At 51.0% G+C, this 21976-nt stretch overlaps 1 protein-coding gene across 1 annotated transcript in view; it reads right to left on the bottom strand.

Moving 5' to 3' along the window:
* The window catches only part of ACTN1 (actinin alpha 1), a 166974-nt gene that overhangs the window by 58837 nt on the left and 86161 nt on the right, over positions 1–21976 (bottom strand). The window lies entirely within an intron of this gene.

Raw genomic sequence — 21976 nt, 5'->3', positions numbered from 1 at the left:
CTAGAGGTTCCTGGAAGAGTTCATTTCAGTCTCTAGAAAATGAAGTCCATTACCATTAGCAGGCATAGCTGTTAACTCTGAGCACACTCCAAGCAGAAGGAACTGGCCAGACCTCGCCTTCCCTAACTGGGCACTGTGGTCTTCCAGGCTGCCCTGCTCTGGGTGGGGAGCTCCCCTTCCTGAGAGTCGTCGTCCCCCCCACCCCCACCCCAGGACTTTCCAACTTAAGCTGATAGCTCAGACTACCCGGCCCTCCCTCCCAGCACACATCAGTTGGCCCAACCCAGGTACCTCTGGCTTCCCCAGGGAAGGGCCACCTCCCCTGACCTTGTAAGTCAGGGGACCAAGTCTCATTCCGTCTACAGGCTCCCCAGGGCCTAGCAGTGCAGACCACACACTGACCATCCTCGCCTCCCCAAGAAACAAGCACCCGGTGGGCTCCGACCCACAGGGCCCTGGGAGATGCTGACGCTGGCTGCATAACATGCCTGGTGTCCTCAAGGTCACTGAGACGCGGTGAATGGAAAAAGGTGCACATTATTCATTGATTTAGCTACCCCAATTAAAAAAAAAAAAGATCCCAAATCAATTTTTTTTAAGGCACGACAGATGATAGTCTGAAAAAATATTTAAAACAGGGTGGCGCTTCAGATGGAAATCCCGACTTGCTGTAACTTTTCAATCGTTTTCTCTAAAGCACTTAGTCTTAGCATGTTCACTCAACCGTTCCCATGGCTGCAAGTTATTTTCCTTATTCAATGCCGGCTTTACAGCTGCAACCGGTCGTAATGTCCAGCTGATTTAGTGGCCCACTTTTTCATCAGTCTATTAATATTTTCTTCCCATCGAAGCTTCCCAATTATCACCCAAAGACGGCAGCAATACCATGCCACCAACGTGCATCCTGACGGCGTCTTCTGGTCTTCCCTAATGTTCTTCAGACAGAAACGCTTTGCCCCTGCGTGCTCCCCTCTGGGCAAAACAGCACATGGAGAATATTTGTTTCGGTTGGACGGCTTTCTCAAGATTATCTTAGGGCACAAAAGAGAACTCAAATCCCGAATGCCGTTTACAGAGCGCACGTATTAAGTCGTAAGTAGGACAGACAAAATAGAGACACGGGCACATCACCTGAATGAGGGAGACCCCAGCAGCACAAGGTCATAACGGCGCCCAAGGGTTTACCAAGGCTCAAAGTCAGAGGCGCAGCCAGTGAGCTTCCTGGCCTACAGCCCCCAAGATGTGGGCCCCCTAGGGGTGTAGTCTTTTTAGAGAAAGCTCTCAAAAAACAGTCCTGGAGGCCATCCAGTCTCCCACTGCCTCTGTTCCCCGGGAGCCATTTGAGTCTATCCCAGCAAAAACAGGACTGCTGGGCAGATGTCCTGGGTAAAATGATCCCACATCATGACAGGGCGGCATCTACAGAGTCCAGCGTAAGCCAGCCCAGGCCTCTGCTGTCATACAGTTTAGATGAAAACTAGACGCCACACAACAGTCCACAGTCAAGACTTGGCTCAACTGAGAGCAGAGGGTCAGAGGTCACTAAGGTGGGGGAGGGAGGAGGAGCCGGGCAAGGCAGGATACAGAGTGCTGAAAAGCACTCTGTCCACAGGAAGCCAAACAAGGGAGCTGGCCGGTCACTGAAGGACACAGATGTTTGTTCCGGTTGGTGGCAGGGGAAGAGCCACTGATCAGCATGTGAGGGATCAGTGGGCAGGGTGGGCCACCTGCCTGAGATGCCCTAGGATGTGAAAAACATGCCTTCCCGCTCTAACGGCAATAAGGCTTTCATGCAACCTTGCAGGTAACCAACCAGCCCACCCGCCCCCACGTCCAAAACTAGTTACAGGCAGGCAGGCAGGCAGGCATGCTTCACCTTGTCCTCTACACAGGAGGCTTTAAGGATTCACATCTGGAGGCTAGTGAGTTTATGGTCCAAGTCTACGAAGAGACAAAGCTTCCTTAGACTATCCTGGAAGAAGAGAGATTAAGAGAGAAAGCGTGTGGTTGTTGAGCTCAACTCACACCACTCAGATGGAGGCAATAATAGTCTCCCGGATAATCCTCCCTACTTCCTGCCACGGAGCCAAGTCGGGTTCACAGTGACCCTAGAGGACAGAGTGGACCTGCCCCTGTGGGTGTCCAGACGGTTGGAGTTGCTGGTGTTTTCGAACTGCTGACCTTGCAGTTAGCAGCCCAAAGGGTGCTTGTTTTAAAAAAAGCCAGATTCCTAGGCTCTGGCTCCAGCACATTCCATTCTGCAGGTCTAGGCAAGGCCCAGAGGCTTCGATTTTCACGTGAAACTCTACTTCGGTGGCAGCGAGGGTAGACAAAGCCAGGGAACCAGGCCACGCTGTGGTCATCTGGAGTGGATGATCGTGAACACCGACTGAGCGAGAGGCCCTTCGCTGCTGCCCACCTTCCACTCCTCCAGCACCGGAGCCCTTTCCACAGCCCGGAACAGAGGCACTGTCTTCAAGCGGGCCCTCTCCCAATGACCACGAATCGGAGCCAGACCAGTCTGTACAGTCCACTGTGGTTTGGGGGAATCGGGTAGGGAGTGAAAGAGTTTTCTAACAAACCAGACAGAACAAATCAACCCCAGGCCGTCCACATGGCCACAAGCTGGAGGAGTGTCGAGGCCCCCCTAGGGAGCGCCTTACCCGGACAACACAAAACAGCAGCCGAGACATTCCAGTGGCTTCCCCCTCGGTGGCCCCCAAGGAGACGTCCCCAAACCCAAGATGCCCCCTCGTCAGCCTCCTGGATGCAAAATTTGATCACCCACAGCCCCTGGAAATTGGAAAACGACCCAGGTGAGAGAGGCAGCCATGCTAACCGAGGGCATCAGGCACCATCTAGGTACCCCTCCAGAAGGCCGAGAGTTGCTTCCACACATGGCACAAGGGGGCTGGGGTGATCCAAGACATCTTTATTGAAGCAGTGCTCTTTCCTTCCCCAAAGCGATACCCAGGAACCTCAATTACTGACTCTGCTCAAACCCCACGGAAAAGCCGGAGCTGCCGGGGAAAGGCGTCTTCTTCTCCCCGTCATCCTTCTACATACAGAACCAGGGCTCATCCATCGTCAGAGGTCCTACAGTGTGCACCAAGCACGCCCAGCACACTCACCTATTTGGGCGCTGGCTGCCACCCGAGAAATCTTTGAGGCCTCGTTCTCTATTTGAGGTCAAGCGAGTCCACAAACAGGCCATCTTCGTCCTGACCCAGCCTGGGGAACTCCTGTCAGACACGGAACTGCTCTGGGGTCACGGAGCTACCCAGCAACCCTCAGTCACAGCCAGCCACTTGTCAGGGGTTCAGCAAGGTCTCTGGCAGCACAGGAAGTGACCTCTGCCTGGGGAACAGTAGGGAGCATCTACCTGGACCACGAGCGTTTGGTTCCAAGAAGTGGCAAGGAGAAGTGAGAACCACCGAGATACGGTGGGTCCAGGGCTCGTGTCTGACTTCTCCCACTTCCCCTGAATTTGACCAGACACCCTGGCTCTCAAGACCAGCCTCATACACATACAGGAACCAGGAGCCAGACTTGGGGAAAATGTCCCTTGACCATTACTCCCACCAAAGTGCCTCAGCCCAGAGTCCCCCGCCCCCTTGGGTTTTGTCTGGCCTCTAAGTAGCCAGTGGGGAATCTGTTGGATTGCCCGTGGGTGAGAAGGACTTCATCGTTTTCTCCAAAATATTTAAATTGGGAGTTTTCCTCACCACCTTCCCCTGTATATCAAGCATTAATGTATGGACCTCAATGAAAATGGTCAAGGGACCTAACCAGGCAGTCGGTGGCTGAGCACGAGGGTGGGTGTGTGGGTGGTGGGCGGGGGGCATCCCTGATGTCAGCCACTAACAGGAGACTGCCGCTAGTTGAAGCGCTGCCTGAGCAGAGCGCAGGCAGTCACCCGCCACCGGCCTCCGCAGCTCTCCCAGGTGGCAGGATTTCAGGGATTTGTTTTCTCCGTTGTACGCTGCTGGCTTTTCCCAGCGGTCCACAATAAATGGTGCTTTTCGCTTCAATCAGGTAAAAGGAAATTGTTGTGTATCATTGGTGGTACATTAAGTTGGTCAGTCTTTTAAAGGCAACTAAGAGGAATCAGACACGACCATCTACTTTGGCAGCTTAAACCAGCTCCTGCATATTATCCCAACATAAAGAAACGTGTCCACGTGAAAAGTTTATCTATAGACATATTATCTAGGGTAGGCAAAAACCAGAAGCCACACAAATGTCCGATGCTGGGAACATGGTCAGGAGCCGTGAGGCAGCCCTGAAAGGTGACGCGCTCAAGGCAGGCCTCAGGCTCACGCCAGGGTTTCCTTCCTTAGGACCCGAGCCTGTTCCATGGCAAAGAGTTCTGGGCCCGGAAGGGTCTTGCTGAAGCACAGAGCACATGCAAAAATGCTTCTAGGGAGCAGCTGGGGGCTGGCAGCAAGCTCCCATTTTCTTAACAAAGAAAGGGGCAGGCCACGCTCGCATTTTCTTAACTAATAGCAGCTCTGCACCAGCCTGAGAAACCCTCTGAATGCCAGGCCAGAGTGTACGCACACACTGCTCTCCAAGACCCATCAAATACCGTATATACTCGAGTGTAAGTCGACCCAAATATCAGCCGAGGCACCTAATTTTACCACAAAAACTGCATAAAAGTGTGCTGAAAAGCCCGGCTTATACACGAATATGTACGGTAACTACTATTTGACAGTTTCTAGTCATCAGTTGTTCCTCTAAGGTCAGCAGTTCGAAACCACCAGTCACTCCGTGGGAGAAAGATGAGACTTTCTACTCCTGTAAGGAATTAGGCTCCCCAGACTTTGCCTCAGACACCAAAATGAACTCGAGATGGATCAGAGACCTAAATGTCAATCCCAGAGCTGTACGGTTCATCAATGAGAAAATTGGGACAAATGTAAGAGCCCTATTGCAGGACATGCACCAACTACCAAATACAATAAAGGAAGCACACAGCGTGGAAGACAAATAGATAACTAGCACAGATTAAAAATAATAAAACACTTGTACACATCAAAAGACCAGCAAAGGAGTAAAAACGAGAGCCCACAGATTGGGGGAAAATCTTTGGTAAATGATACAAGGGACAAGAGAGTGATTACTAAAATCTACAGAATTCTGCAACAACTCAATAGGAAAAAACAAATAATCTAATTAAAAGTGGCAAAGGACATGAATAGACAATTCACAAAGGACACCGCTCGAATGGCTAATGAACACATGAGGAAGTGCTCACAACACTAGCCCTGTGGGAGATGCAAATCAAAACAACCATGAGATATCACCTCACACCTACAACAATAGCCGAATTCAGGGGGTTAAAAACAGAACAATAAATGCTGGAGAGGGTGCAGAGAGATCTGAACTCTCATACACTGTCGGTGGGCTTGAAAATATGTACAACCATCGCAGAAAGCGACATGGTGCTACCTAAAACACTGGGAAGAAAAATGCCATACAATCCAACAACACTTTGCTGGGCATTTACCCTCCCAAGGAAATAAGGGACAGAAGGCACACAGACATATGCTCTCCCATGTGCATTGCAGCACAGTCCACAGTTTTTAACAAGCTGGAAACAGCCCAAGTGTCCATCAGTAGAAGTCAAACATGGGATGAGTCCACAACTGTAAGGATAAACACCCAGGAAAAGGCAGGCTTCTGCTCTCCGGTCTTCTATTCCGGTCTCCCAAGCAATGAGGTAGTGGGCCTGCCTAGCGAGTGCCAGGGACATAGATTATCCCCTTCATGTGTCCATCTTAAAAACCACTTCAACAAAGGAGACCTCGCCTCAGCTTTTACAAGATAGGGGGAGGAGAAGACCATTCAGTGGCTGCCATACAGCATTGTGCTAAGGTCACCCCAAATCAACAGATACTCCTCTAAGAGTGGTAAGTGAACCCTACTAGAAATTCAAGTCAATATGGGGGCAGGGGAGACGTGTATGGCTTGGAGAAGGGGTGGGTAACCTCCCACTGCAGAAAAAAAACCACTTACTAATATTTTTATAGAACCCAAGGGGAGCATGTGCCCAGTACTGTGCTCCTAACTGGGCATTTTGACCTAGTTTCTATCCAGCCCTTGGTGACCCAGGCTGAGTGGCATGTACTACTGGGACTGTAGTCTGTCCTTGTATGGCATCCAACATCCTCCAGAGTCTCACCACCCTCACTTCCCAGGAGCCGCCTGGCGTGCTCCTTCCCAGATAGACTTGGTTTTTCTTCTGGTAGTCCACGGTAGTATACCCCAATTCTCTGCCAATACTATACTTCAAAGGCATCAATTATTCACCCAGCTTCCTTCGTCCCTGTCCACGAACAGAAGAGGCCATCGAAAACACTCTAGCTTCAGTCAAAGCGGACCTTAGTTCTCAGCGTGACAGCTGTGCTTTGGGACACTTTAACAAAATCTTTTGCAAGATCTGCATTTGTCCAATGCAGCAGTATGTTGGTTTCTTGAGTGCTGCTTCACTAGGCACTGACGTAAGGTGAAATCCTTGACCTCCTCCACTTTGCTCCATTTGTTGTTCTATTCCACACGGGTCGACTGGAGGGGCTTTTCATTCCAGGTTGCGGTGCAATCCATATGGAAAGTGAGCCTCTTCCAGCTTCATCAGTAAGTGCTACACGCCAGCCTGCACTTGGAGCAAGCGCGGTGGGGTCAACTGTATGTCACAGGTTTGCTAAGGAGCCGTCCTCCACTCCCAATGGCCCAGCCTTCTTCATACAGTCCAGCTTCTTGGACCATTTGTCAAGTGCAAGGATTGACTAAGTATGGTCAAAGAATCCAACCCTGATACCCACCTGTCCTGATTTTAAACCATGCAGTTAGCCCTTCTCTCTTTGAACAACTGACTCTTGGTCTATTTCCAGGTTGCATCTGAGAACACAATTTACTCACTGCCTTCAAGTTGATTTCTCACACCTAGCGACCCTATAGGACAAGGTCGAACTGCCCTGGGGGTTTCTGAGACTCCAGCTCTTTAGGAGAACAGAAACCTCATCTTTCTCCCGCAGAGAGGCTGGTGGTTTTGAACTGCTGGCCTTGTGGTTAGCAGACCATCACATAAGCCACTCCTTGGGCACAGGCTTCCTTGGGCACAAATGTCCTGGAATTTCCATTCTTCTAAATCTTTTCCATAATTTGCTTTGAACCCTACAGTCTTAGGTGAATCCTCTAGAAAGAGGAAAATTAATGCCATTACTTCAGCTCCCCAGAAATATCTACACAGAAGTTTGAGCCAACACAATGCCTTTGGCTTTTACTGGGGTTCAATTAGGGACCAAGTACAGAAAAAGGGCTGCTGTGTGTGGCGTGAAAGTAACATTGACGGCAACACCCACGGCATTATCCCATGTGCCACCGAAAGTCCTTAAACCTTCCATTTAGTGCTGACAAGTGTCTACTGAGAATTCTGGAAAGATGGCCCCGTAAGCAGATCATCTTCCTGACCACCCTCACAAATACAGCAAGAAATACAAGGACATGGGGCTTGACTTTGAGGGGCTCGGAATCAGAGAGCAGCAGGGAACTGCTGACAGACTAGGCAAGTTCTCGACAATGTGATGAGTCACAGACAGTCGGAAAATCATTTCTCCCACCAGCCCTGTCCCTGTGAACTGGGGCAGCGGCTTGCATAAAGGACCCTCCTTCCCTACCCACCACAGTCCCAATGGGCACCGAGAGAAAGAACTGACCTCAACGCTCTGCTCTGAAATCAGTGTGCTGGAAGCAGGCATCTTGAGCAAAGGCCCCACCCACAGTCAACCGCACACGTCGAGGCAGCCGACTGAAAGCATGGAGGCAGAGCTCCCCTGGGGGGGGGTCTGTTCAGAATGTGACAATCCCACCCACACCCACCCCAGCTGGTAACTGTTGGCTGCTGGACTGACAAGAACACCTACAGAAGGTACCCCCCAGTGGAGTCAGAAAGTGGGTCACTCTGAACACCACAGGGTCACTGGGGCTCTGAGATCACTCAGACAGATCGCTTGGAATCTCTCTGTGGCGGGGCAGCCCCTCCTTCCCCTGAATGCCAGGAGGAAGGTCATTTCCTGTGCTCCCCCGGAATGCCAGCTCAGATATAAGCAGCCCCCACAGGGGAGAAAGCCAAGGGCAACACCAACGGGCAGCACACAACTCTGAAGGGAAATCGCTGAAGGGAAGTCGCTGAGTGCAGATTTCCAACTAAAACCACGGTTGCAGAAAGAGAAGGGACTGCCCCCCGCTTCCCCCCGTGGCAAGCAGACTGACCAGTTCACAGCCTCTTACCCGAGTGGCCGTGTCTGCTGGTACACTGACCAGTGTTTGGGAGAGAGTAAAAGTTGAAAACTTAGGCTTTGAATTTTCAAATCCTAATTAAACCAAGAGGGAGAAGGAATCATCACTGAGGTGTTGTTGTTGTTGTAGGGTGCCGGGGAGTTGCTTCTGACACACAGCAGCTCTATCTGTGCACAGCAGATGAAACACTGCCTGATCCCGTCCCGTCATCACAACTGTCATTGTGGCGCCCACTGCGTCAATCCATCTCCTTGAGGGTCTTCCCCTTCCCACGACCCTCTACTCTACCAAGCATGACATCCTTCTCCAGAGACTGGTCTCTCCTGACCACATGTCCACAGTGTGGGAGACGCAGCCTTGCCCTCTTTGCCTCTGAAGCACATTCTGGCTGTACTACTTCTGAGGCACATTTCTTTGGGGTTTTTTTGGCAGTCCATGATACTGTCAATAATTTTTGCCAGTGTCATAATTCAAATATGATTCTCCTTTGGTCTTCCTTGTTCAGTGTCCACCTTTCAAGTGCATAGGAGGCAGTTGAAAATACCAGGGGGCTTGGGTCAAGCACACCTTAGTCTTCCAAGTCGCATCTTTGCTTTTCAACATTTTTTAAAAGCCTTAAGCAGCAGATGACTCAATGCAATGCCATCTTTTGATCTCTTGACTGATGCTGCAATGAGTATATACGATACAACTGTAACAATAATTAAACTAAGGGGAAAGCGACAAATGGCTGAAAGAAATAAGAAAAAAAGGATGATTTGAAAAGTGATATTGTAAACCGAAAGGCGCCATAGCTGAAAGGAGAAACAAGGGCTTCTCCACCAATTTGATCAGGAACAAGAAAAACTAAACAAATTAGAGAACAAAATCATTAAAGGCAGTAAGGATCAAGAACGAAGCTCAAGAAGACTGATCACAGCTTGCTGGAATCAGGGGGCAACACCAAGAGACCGAATCCAGGCTGCCATGGGAATTCCAGAAGACAAACGAGGAAGGAGCAGAAACACTCTTTGAAGAAGTAATGGCAAAAAAGCTTCCCCGGGCAATGACCCAAATCTACACCTGTATGACGCTTACAGGGGACCCCAGGCAGCAGAAACTCAGAGTGACACCAAGCTGAGACTCTCAAAAAGGGAAGTTCAAGAACCCCGAACGCAGCAGAGAAAGAGAAACCGTCACGAACAGAAGATCGCCAATGAGATCAAACGCTGATTTTCCCCAGAAACACTGGCGGTCAGAGAGCAATGGAACGATAGATTTAAAAGGGGGGAAAAAAACCCAAAAACTATCTGTTAACTACGAATACTCAGCAAAAGTATCCTTCAGGAATGAGGGTGAAATTAAGACATACCCAAAGGGAAGCAGAAAATTTGTCTCCACCAGGCTAAGCCTACCAAAAAAAATACTAAAAAGATACTAAAAAAATACTATAGGCCGAAGTGAAATTCCTTCCAAATTCCTTCCAAGCGCTACACAAGAAGAGAGCGCCCCAGTAAAGAGAAATGCAGAGAGACACACAAAGACTAACAATAAGGTATCCGTGCCTGATCATTCCACGTTTTATCCTTCAAGTCTTTAAAATAAGACATATATAAAAAGCAAGGAGGAAATTGTTATAGGGGACCGGAAACACACAGACACAATTGGTGACTCAAAAACACAAAAAGTGCAGAAGAGTGGCCAGGGAAGAATTCTGGGTGTGTTTTGGTTGTTTGCTGGCATCAAGTTGGTTGGCTCACAGTGAACCCACACGTAATAGAGCAAAGCACGCCGCAGTCCAGCACCATACTCATAATTGTTGGTGTATGTGGCCATGATCTCTTTTAGAAGAATTGATACCAGATTGGTCCCAGGGAGCTGGGGATTGATGGTACTCCAAACATCCAGTTCTTTCATGCTCCACATCCCCACCCCCACCCCCAATACTTCACATATAATATAGTCCCTCACATTTCTGGGATCTGCGAATCACTGCAGCGTCCCCAAACTCCGGAGAGTTTGAGGCAATGGCTCACATGGTGGAGCTGTGGAGTCCAAAATCTGAAGGTCAAGCAGGGGTCAACCATCCACTGGGTCCAGAGGACAAGCTCCACACCTGGCTCTGGAGGGTGATCAGACCACACCCCCTACTTCCCAAAGGGCTCATTTTATACACAGCAGGATGGCGTTGCGAGGAATCCTGTCCACAATGACTCACAAGTGAAGCCTATCCGCATCTTCCTCTACCTTCTCACCAGACCCATGCAGGGAAGCTCATTTGGTGGGCATTACATGGAGTATTAATAGTGCAACCAAGGGAATATTTAACCCTTGAACTTTTTCAAGATGCCCAAATATAACAATGTATTTTCCACCCCTGGATGGATAATATCTTATTTATGCACATTTGACCTGGGGCCTTTAGGAAACAAGATGTTTCCAAGCCGGCATTGGGCTCCTGCTCCCCTGAATCAGCCAGGCTTTTCCCCAGGCCATCTAGAAACAGTTTTTCTCCTCTCCAGCTACAGCACCTCTCTCCTTACATCCATTACAAGTAACAGTAACCAAGAGAACAATTAAACAGAGAGCTAACATAAAATGATGTTATCTCTAAAGTGAACCAGAGAAATACATAAACAATAAGATATATGCATGGATTTGGGGCTTGCAGTTAGTTCTCGTCCCAACCTATGAACAATTAGCTCTTAAGACATGGCCCTGCTTGATGCTCACTTTCATGAAGAGAGCACTGAAGATATGGGTGCTACAGCAAAGTGTGGTGAAGAAACCAGATGGTACCCGGCTATCGGAAAGAGGAGGGTCTGGGTCTTAAAGGTTTGTCTTAAAACAAGCAGCCATCTAAGTGAGGCTTCAACCAAGTCCACATGGAAGGAGCACCCAGCCTGTGTGATCCAAGGATTGTCAATAATAAACCCAACTCCACAGGCAGGAATGGGATAATGACTTTCATACCAAAGGGAACAGATTTTGGAGTTTGCCAAAGGGTGAGAGAGGAGGACAATGCAAGACAGTTGCCAGGTGTGGACTGGATGAAGTGGAAGATGGTTGTCCACAAGAAGCAGTGAAAATCAAGGGGTGGGGGCAGGGTAAGCTATTGGGGGAGGGACTGTTTCGTAGTGGAAACGGCTGAACACAAAGTTGCTGATCTGAAATGTAAAACTCCCACCTAATCTATAATTTTCTTTATATGTTATAATAATAGTTTATAAAAAAAGCCTGGTACTGTTATAACAATAGACACACAGACCAACAGAACAGAACTGAGAATCCAGAAATAAACCCACATACCAACTAATTTTAGACAAAGGTGCTAAGTCCATTCAGCAAAGAAAGAATAGTTTCTTAAGTAAATGGTGCTGGAGAAACTGAATTTCCACATATGGGAAATAAAACAGATCCAGGCCGCACGTCATCCACAAATACAAATTCAAAACAGGTTAAAGACCTACAAGTACAAACTAAAACCATGAAGATCCTGAAAGAACAAGCAGGGGTGATGCTGCCGGGCCTAACTTACACCATGCGTTAGCTAATAGCATAACCAGAGACACACACCCCCTATCCCCCAGGGGGGCGAACAAGAGGAACGTGGGCGAAGGGAGACCGTGGATGGTGTAAGATATGAAAATAATAACAATGTATACTTTATCAAGGGTCCACGAGGGTGGGAGGGTGGGGAGGGAGGAAAAACAGAGGAGCTGTTACCAAGGGCTCAAACAGAAAGAAAATGTTTTGAAAATGATGATGGCAACCTATGGACAGATGTGTTTGATACAATGGCTGTATGGATTGTTATAAGAGCTGGAGGAGTCCCCAGTAAAATGATTGATTAATTAAAAAATAACCAAAAAACCCCCAAAAATAAATGAGACCGTCCAAAAATGATTAGCCCCCGATATACAGAGGACACCCCCTCTCTTGCTGCAGTGAGGAGGACCTGGGGCGCTTGCTGATGGGGACCGAGGACTGCAGCCTGCGTGTGGATGGCAACTCAGTGTCACGACCAAGGTCTATGTAACGGGACCCAGAGTAACCTCATGGTCAATGGAGAAAAGGCTGGAGTTGACAAGGGTTTTGTCTTGCTAGGATCCGCAAGCAAGGCCCATGGAAGCAGCAGTCGAGAGATCAAAAGACCAGTTGCATTAAGCCAAGCCGCTGCACCAGAGCTCTTCAGAGCACTGAAAGGCAAGGCCGTGCCTTTGAGGACGAAGGGGCGCCGGACCCGAGCCAGGGCACTGTCAATGGCCTCGTGTGCATGTGAAAGCTGGACACTGAACGAGAGAGAATTGCTGCATGTGAACTGTGGTGCTGGAGAAGAAGGAAAGCACCATGTGAGTGGCTAAGAGGACAGGACCATCTGTCTGGGAGGAAGGACAGCCACAGTGTGCCTTAGAGGCCAGGATGACAGGACTTTGGACATCTTGTGAGGAGCGTCCAGTCCTTGGACAAGAACACTGAGACAAGAAGAGGGCGAGAGCAAAGCCCTGGACAAGAGAGGCTGCAGCAGTGGTTGCAATCATGGGCACAAATTGAGGAACAATTGTGAGGATGGCGCAGGGGCAGGCAGTGTGTCCTTCTGTTACGTGTAGCGTCACTAGGGGTCAGAGTCGATCGAAATACACCTAACAACAACGACGAAAGGTTTTATTCATCAAAAGACTTTGCCAAATGAGCGAAAAGGCAAACTACCAGCTGGCAGGATGTCTCTGGAAGACACACTCTGACAAGACTCTCAAAGTAAATATGAAACCCGACCTCTTCGCCAACAGAAAGACAAAGAACCTGGTCAGAAAACGGGCCGAGTAATTGAATAGTCCTTTCACCAAAGAAGACACTCAAATGGCCACCAAACTCATGAAAAATGCTCAGCATGATTAGCCAGAGATGGAAATCAAAACCACAACAGGATGCCGTTTCAGTTCCACTGCAATAGCGTGAGAGCCCTGGGATGCTGTGGGCTGCTAACCACAAGGTCAGCAGTTCGAAATCACCAGCCACTCCTTGGGAGAAAGATGAGGCTTTCTTCTCTGATAAAGATTTATAGTCACAGAAACTATAAATATGTAAGTTCTACTATGCCCTAAAGCAGTGGTTCTCCGCCTTCCTAATGCTGTGACCCTTTCAGACAATTCCTCATGTGGTGGTGACCACCCCCACCCATCAAATCATTTTCGTTGCTACTTCATCACTGTCATTTTGCTACTGTCCTGAATCGGGCGACCCCTGTGAAAGGGTCGTTCGACCCCAAAGGGGTCGCGACCCACAGGTTGCAAACCGCTGCCCTAAAGGGTCACGATGAGTCAGGATCGACGTAATGGCAGGGCGGAGAGCGAAGATAGGAAAAACAAGTAAAGAAAACAAGAAATGTCGGTGAGGATGGAGGGAAACGGGAACCCTTATCCCCTGCTGGTGACAATATAACAGGGACAGGCTGGGCAGTCCCTCCTACACCCAGCAATGTTGTGAGGGGCCCTCACGTTGGTTTCAGCACACAGCAGACCCACATACAAGAGAACAGGCCCTGCCTGGCCCCACAAGCATCGCAATGTTGGAGCCCTTGGTTCAGTCACTGTGCCAAGCTAGGCCATTAAGGGTTTCCTCGTTTTTGCTGACAGACCCTCTGCTTGACCGCGTATAACGTCCCTCCAGGAACTGGCTCTTCCTCGTCAACGCATGTGAAATGAAGCCTCGCGGCCCCCCTTGCTTCTAAGGAGCATCTGGCTGTACCTCCTCCAAGATCCGTCTGTTTGTTCCTCTGGCTTATGGAATATTCCACACCAACACCGTAATTCTCCCCGTAACGAGTCACAGTCTTGGAAACTCACAGGGGCAGTTCGACCCTGTCCTGTAGGGTTCAGGATGAGTTGGGATCGACTTCATGGCAGTGAGCCTGTAATTCCAGCGTATCAACTCTTCTCTGATTGTGCTTATTCATTGTGAGAGGTGACTGAAGATGCCAGGCTTGGATCAGATCCACCTTCATCCTTAAGGGGACAGCGTCTCTTCCAAACACGTTAGAAAGGTCTTTCACAGCCGATTCCCCCAAAAATCACATGTCATTTGATTTCTTGACTTCTGCTTCCAATAGGCATTGATCCTAGTGAAAGGCAATGCTTGACAGCTTGAATATTTTCCGCATTGATCATTGTGTTACCTATAGATCAGTTGTGAGGAATATTTTTTCTTCATGGTGAGGTGTCATGAATGCATGTCTATATTTTTATCAAAGAAAAACATTTACGGGGGGGAAAAAATGGGGTAACTGCAATTTCTCCTGCGGAGCAAAGTGCACCATTCATTCCATCTCCAGCCTAATGCCTGTAGGGAAAAACACCACCCCATCCCCACTGCCCCCCCTGCCAATCTGGTGGGAAGTTATGCCAATGAATTAAATTTGAACACTATCGAAATGCTAGTGCAGCCAACATCTTTTTCTTTTTTCCCCCAGAAATAAACCAATTAAAAATTGTTAAGTGTCTACTCAACCGGCATACTCCCTTTTATTAAGAAGGAACCACTGTGCTGCCTCCACCCCCTTGTCCTCCTGTCTTCGCGCCAGGAAGCTCCAAAGCAGAGTCAGGGCTGAGCTCTCTCGAACAAGGCCTCAGCCCGACCCCTGTCCTGACAAAGTTCTAGATCTTCTCATCGTTAGGTGAGATTCTGCTCCCTATTAGCCTTGTCAAGCGCTGGCCTCAAAGGCATTCTGGAAAGACTCAGAAATCACACGCAAATACATACTCACAAAGCAAACTCTATCCTGGGAGCTTACTTTCCTCTGGGTCGCACGTGCTTTTGAGAAAATGCCAAGTGGGGGGAATACAAAACCCAAATTAATTTCTACGTGCACTGTGATTACAACTATCAAAATCAGGCGTGTTGAGGATGAAAACAAAAATAGGCTTGTGAACATATAAATAGTTGTGTTCAGGCAAAAGGCTTTCAAAGATCATCGCCCACCCACCCCTGGCCCCGAGTTGTTTAAATTATCTTTTCAAATGGAAACAGAGGTCCTTATGGGGGAAGCAAGCAAGACACAGAGGTGAGAAAGGCCATCCCCTGACTAGTCCAACTCTACAGACGGCCCCAAGTGGATCTTCAGGCCTGGAAACCAGCGGCTGATGGCATGGGGAAGGTCCTGGGTGCTCGGGCATCACAGTTGCTTTTGAGGGTCTTGTAATTCTGTCAGTAAGTGACATGTCCTTCCGGGAACCCTGAACTGGACACAATACGAGGAGGGTGGGAGACACAAAGGTGCCTAGGGCCTCACGGCAGACTAGTTCCTTGTGATACTTTCAGTCTCGGATCAAAATGCTTCCCCTTCCAGGAAGCTTCCCTGTCCATCCCCAGGAGCTGCCCCACGCCAGACCTACAGACGTTCACAAAAGGCCTGTCCTAATCTTTTAAGACACCTGCATCTTATCCTCCATGCCCACCCAGTCCACTGGACTAAGAGCAGTCCCTACCAGCTGCCAGGATGTCCCTGCGGCTCAGCCGGAAAGACCAGCAGCTGCGTGCCGCCGGTCTCCATCAAAGGCAGGTGGTTATCTGGGGAGTGGGCAGGGCAGGGTCTGTGGCTCCAGGTTCCTGCCGCACCTTGGATACAAGCAGAAACTCAGGCAGAACAGACTCATCCCTTTTTCAGGTGGGTGAGCTCACTCTCTTCCAGGCCACCCTTTGAATTGAAAACCCACAGCAGAAATGGTTCCCATGCAAGGAGCCAGCACCTCCTCCACAGCCACCATCCTCGGAGCATCGTCTCCTTGTGCCCACGGGTCACTTCCCCCAGTCTAAATCCTTAGAACACAGTGTCGGGGTCAGGGATGGGGAGGGGGTGTTAGAAGCCAGGCAATGCCAGCTGCTCCCCCCCGCCCCAGGCCTGAACCCCTCAGAGCCTTGCTGCATACCTTCGAGCATATAGCTCTCCCTTCCCGGTTATGCGTTTCTTCTCTGGATTTGACCCTTCCAAAATCCCTCTTGCAAACTTGTCTGCACCACTTCCACCAAGCCCTGCTTCTTCTTCCCCTTGGCCCCACTCCTGAGCAAATCCAACACCACAGCTTTCCTGCCACACCACACACAGACACACACACACACACACACACAAGTCCACTGCCTCAGAGTCAATGCCAACTCGTAGGGACCCTATAAGGACAGGGTGGACTGACTGCCCTGGGACTTTCTAAGGCAGGGTAAGTCTTTCCAGAAGTAGAGAGCCCCGTCTGGGGAGTCCCACACCACAGCCGGGCACCCTCCTTCCACCTCTTCCCGTCAATGGGTTCCCACGGGTCCAGAGCCCTGTGGGGTTAAACAGCAGGATGCTACCCGAGGGACAAAGATGAGGTAGTACAGATCCCAGTCCCACGGAGCGAATGTCCTATAGGACCACTAATGATGCATGTGTGTGTGTGTGGGGGGGTGTTGCCATCTCAACACCATGCAAGGTTCCGACAGCCTGTGCTCGGCACGCCTCAGGGCAAATCCAGCTCCTAAGATTGCCCATACATGGCCCGTTGTCCTCCTGACTCACCGGGTGCTCACTGTCACCCACCCCCCAGGCACTGTTCACCCCCGCCAGCTGCTTCCTGCTCACTCCTTCCCACTGCTGCCCCTCCCCCACCAACCTGACACACCTGGGACCCCACTGCGTGCCTGGCCCACCTTCCACAGCACCTCCTCCGCCTGATTCACCTTCACATTCTCTACCGTTCATTTCTAACTCACATGACCGACCTCCTCCGGTACGCCTTCAGATCTATTCCCCCTCTCTCCTCAGCACAGGGGCGGAGCCGCGTTCCTCACCCCGGGCTCCCTTTGTACATCCCAGAGGCAGACCCTGATCAAGCCCCTGGGTCAAGCCCCTGGTTCCACACTCCTCGCAGGCACCTGCTAAAAGATGGTGATTAACATTGGTTAAAACTAGCCCTGTGGGTGTAGTTTATGTTTGGGGGGTCATCAATAGAAAGGGGGGCGGGGTGCAAACCTAGTCAATGCTGATTGACTGAGCGGAGGCAGGACCGGAGGCCCAGCCCCAGCCCCACATGGCTCTATTTCAAGATTCTCTTGTCTCCCACTGACTCCACCTGCAGAGGGTTCCTCTCCGCTGGGGACCGGACCTCACCACCACCAATCATTCAACGATCAAAGCTTTATTGGAGCAGAAGGTGGGTTTTAACCAACATCAGAGGAACTTTCTACCCCGCGGAGCCTTTTCCTTTCCACACGTCCCTGGCAAAGCGTCACTGGGCCACCAGGCTCAGTGTCAGACAGCCAGGCGGCCCACAACTACAGTACACACAAAATCGCTTGCTCTCTTGCTTAACCGCGGGACCAGGATGATGGGCAAGGGGGATCTCGCCGTCTTATTCTCCCTGCTCTTGTGCTTGACTCCTGCATAAGCAGGCGTTTCGTGCTTTATTGAACGCGGTGTTCACTTACATCGTTAACATTCCTTAAGGGCGGACCACACGCCAGGCACTGAGGACCGAGGAAGGAGGAGCAGACCGCCCTCCGGTGAGCTGGTCTATTTATGAAATCCTAAATTATTTGCCACCATGTCCCTCCCTGGGAATAAAATGCCTAACGGCACCTGTGGGATGAAGATCAAGACGCCCGCATCTCCTGAACCTTAGGGAGCAGGGAACCTTCCCGGGTGAGGCTCAAGCCCGCTGCTCTACCTCCCGTGCAGTCTCCCCACACACCAGGCTTCCACCGGGCAGTAAGTGGCCACAGGAAGCCCTGCGAGTGACCTTAGGGTGGCTGCCAGGCCCCCACACCCACAGCAACCCTGCCAGGCTCCCTCCAATTTGAAGGCACCTTTCCATCAACGGGCAGAATTCCAAATGCCATTCATTGGCGCGGTCGAGATGTTGGGCCCCCTCACCTGGGGTCAGGTGCTCTGTCACACTGGGCACACACAAATCAAGGTCACATGGAGGCCCTGCCCTCAGTGGCCTCAGGTTCCCATGGGCTGGAAATCCTTGTCTCATGCCACTTCCTAGCTGTGGGAGCTGGGGCAAATGATGTCACCTCCCTGGGTCTCAGCTTTCCCATCTGTAAAACGGGATTCTGGTGTCTGCCTCACAGGGTTGTAGGGAAGGATTCTATGGGTTAGGTCATGGAAAGTACTTATCCCAGTGCCGATACAGACAAAGCAGAGGACAGGTCTGGGAAGATAACAATAGGAGAGGAAGATAACATTAGCAAGTATGACGCGACCGACACCGCCATTGTCATCACTGTGGCTCTCCACCAGGCTCCCACAGCCCCTGCACACGGGGGAGGAGGAAAATGGGCACTGTGGTTCCGCTTGAAAAGGCTAGAATCAAAGGACAGACTCAGACTGGTTGCCCTTGTAGCGTGTGCTCTCCTGCCTAAGCTTTTCTGAGCAGTGCCCGTCCCCAACCTGGCCATTCATTCATTCACTCAGTCTCCTTTGCCACCTGGTCAATCCCAACTCCCAGCAACCCTACAGGACAAAGTTGAATCACCCTGTGTTTTCCAAGGCTCAGACGTGTGTATCTGAAGCAGAAAGCCTCATCTTTCTTCTGCAGAGTGGCTGGTGGTTTCGAACTATTGATCTTGGGGTCAGCAGGCCAACGCATAATCATGCCACCAAACACTTCTAATTGATATCTTCCCTTGGGCAGGGGTGAGCAATGCTCAGCCAGCAGACCATAGAAGGCCCTAAAAATCAATGTCAGCTTACAGCGCATCACCTTTCCACAGAAGAAATGGAGGCTTAAAGATGGTCAATGATTTACTAACCCACAGTTATGGCAGCTGGAATTTGAACCTGACAGAAACCCACCCTTCAACCCCCTGCTCTGGTGGCTTCTGTGCTGCTCAATATCCCCACCCTACTCCCAGTCCCTAACAGACACACACACACACACACACACACACACACACACACCATCCTTCCATCCCCCCCACACACACACACACAGTGTGCGCCTGACTGGAGGAGGCAAACCCCTCATTGGAAGGGAAGGCGACTCTCAAACCACCCTGGGTAGAAAGCGTCACCTTGCTCCTGCGAGTGGCTAGCGGTTTTGAACTGCGGATCTCCTGGTAAGCAGACCCACATGTAATCCGCTACACTACCAGGGCTCCACCAAGTCATAGAGGGCTCATGGTGACCCATGTCTATCAGACAAGAGCTACTCCATAGGGTTTTCCAGCCGGGGACCCTTTGGAGGCAGAGCAACAGGACTCTCTTCTGAAACACCCCACCGGGCTTGAACCACCAACCTCTCCAGAACCCTTAACCATGTGAGCTACCCATGGATTTCAAACGATCTCTAAGCCAGTGGTTCTCAACCTTCCTCATGCCGTGACCCTGTAATACAGTTCCTCAGGTGGTAGTGACCCCCCCAACCATAAAATTATTTTCGTTGCTACTTCCTAACTGTAATTTTGCTACTGTTATGAATCGGGGCGATCCCAGTGAAAGGGTCATTCGATCCCCAAAGGGGTCATGACCCACAGGTTGAGAACCACTGATCTAAACCAAAATAAACAAAGTCCCTAGCATCAATCTGGTCTATTTCAATTGACAGCGACCCCTCATAGGGTTTCTAAGACCGTAAGTCTTTACGGAGCAGCAGCCGCATCTATCTCCCACTGAGCAGCTGGCAGGTTTGAACCACTGACCTCACCCAAGTCCAATGCTTCCCTGACAGGGCCAACAGGCTGTGGCTACCCCCAGCGTCAGCAGGATGTCGCTGGGTGCCGTGAGTCTGTTCCGTCTCATGACGGCCCTGTGCACAAGACCAAGCACTGCCCAGGCCCCCCTCACCCTCACAGTTGTTCCTGTGCCCATGGTTACGGCCACTGTCAATCCATCTTGTCAATGGTCGTCCTTCTTTCCGCCACCCCTCTGCTTTACACCAAGCATGATGTTCCTCTCCAGGGACCGGCCTCTCCTGATCACATGTCCACAGCAGGTGAGACAAAGCCTCACACCCTTGCATCTAAGGGACCCCCTGGCTGTTCTTCTTCCAGGACAGATTGGTCTGTTCTTCTGGACGTCCGCCTCCCTTCAATCCTCTTCATCAGCACCCGCATTTGAAGGCACCCATTCCCCTGCCGTCTTCCTCATTCAACGTCCAACTTCCACAGGCCTTCGTCCAGGAGGAACCCTAGCCCATGGGGCCCTGAGAAGCAAAAGGAGGGGAGCCCAGAGGAAGATGGAAATGCACGGAGAGAGGAGGCAGCCTGCCTGGCCCTGCGCTGCCTCTACTCCCACCTCTGGGCCTGAGCGGAGGCGGGTCCTTCCTGATTCCTCAGGAATGTGCCTGTCAGGGGAGAAGTATTTGGAACCCAGGGAGGCTGGAGAGTCAACTCCACTTCTAATGAGGGATTTGTCTCGTGTGTGTGTGTGTGTGTGTGTGTGTGTGTGTGTGTGTGTGTGTGTGTGTTGGGGGGCAAAGGGCTCGGTGCAAAAGCAGCCAGAGCAGGGATTTGAAGGGTGCTCTCTTGCCAGGCAGACCCAGGTTCAAAGTCCAGCAACCCACTTACAATCTGTGTGAGTTAGCACTCCACTTACCATCTCTAAGCCTCCATTTCTTCTGTGCAGTGGGGATGCAATGCAACCGCGTTTATGCTGTCAGTGGGCAGATGGTCCCTGGGCACATCGCAGGGGAGAAATTAGCACAGGACCAAGTGCTGGCTGATAGCACCGGCACCACACCACTGTGAGGCTGCCCCTGCTCCTGCCCTCCACCAGACCCCAGAAGCCAATCCCAGGAGCAGCCAAGAACAGGCAGCCATGCAAAGGGCCTGCGGAGCTGCTGCCAGCGGCTGGCATGTGTGACTTCCCCCTGGAACCGACCACCCAGCTAAGGAAGAGGCCCCAGCAGCCTCAGCTGACTTCAGAGTCTGGAGGCTCTCACTCTGGCTAGAGATCTGGAGGCTTCCAGCAAGGGTGCACAATACACACATGCACGCACGCATGCACGCACCCACGCACGCTCCTGGAATAAAACCAGCCCCACAAGGATCAGACAAGTTAGGCAGATCACCACCACAGACTCAGTCTCTTCATCTGGGGGGAGGTTGGGGGATTCCGTGACCTTTAGGCCACAAACTGATTTCTTGGAACCTCTGTCAGGGAGCGAAGGGATCCAGCTGGGCTCCGGGAGTAAACAAAGTGCAGGACAAGGCTGCCTCTTGGCACAGCCCCTGGGACAGAGTCCAGGCTGAAACCCTTGCTCCCGGCCCTGGTGGGCGTTTCTCCTGCCCTCGCAGCAGGCCCTAGGATCAGCCGAGCCTACACAATCGGCTGGTTGTCAGTGGCCCACTCCCCAGTGGGTGGATGCTCCCCCTCAGACCACACCTGGAACTGGAAGCCCCAAGCCAAGGCCTCTCCCACCCCCTCCCCAGGTACTCGGCCACATCCCAAGGAGGCATTTATAGAGAGAGCAAGAGAAGCCAGAGCAATGGCTTCTGAGTCCAGAGGAAAAGAAGCCCATTTACCTGGTCCCCACCTACACCCTCCCCCGAGGGCGGGGCCACATTCCTGCAAGCTGGGAACATAGAAGCCTCTTGAAGAGACTGCAGGTTAGGCTTCAGGGCCAACCTGGGAAGCCCAGGGGTCAATCTCAAGGTCATCTCAAGAACAGAAAAAACATCGGTGTCAGGCCCTAGAGATGATTTATAAAAACCCCAAAAA

Source organism: Echinops telfairi, unplaced genomic scaffold (assembly GCF_000313985.2).
Source record: "Echinops telfairi isolate 266 unplaced genomic scaffold, ASM31398v2 ScPeMD7_18;HRSCAF=68, whole genome shotgun sequence".
NCBI classification, from domain to species: Eukaryota; Metazoa; Chordata; class Mammalia; order Afrosoricida; family Tenrecidae; genus Echinops; species Echinops telfairi.
The sequence above is the reverse complement of the archived record's forward strand: the minus strand, read 5'-3'. Positions and strand labels throughout refer to the sequence as shown.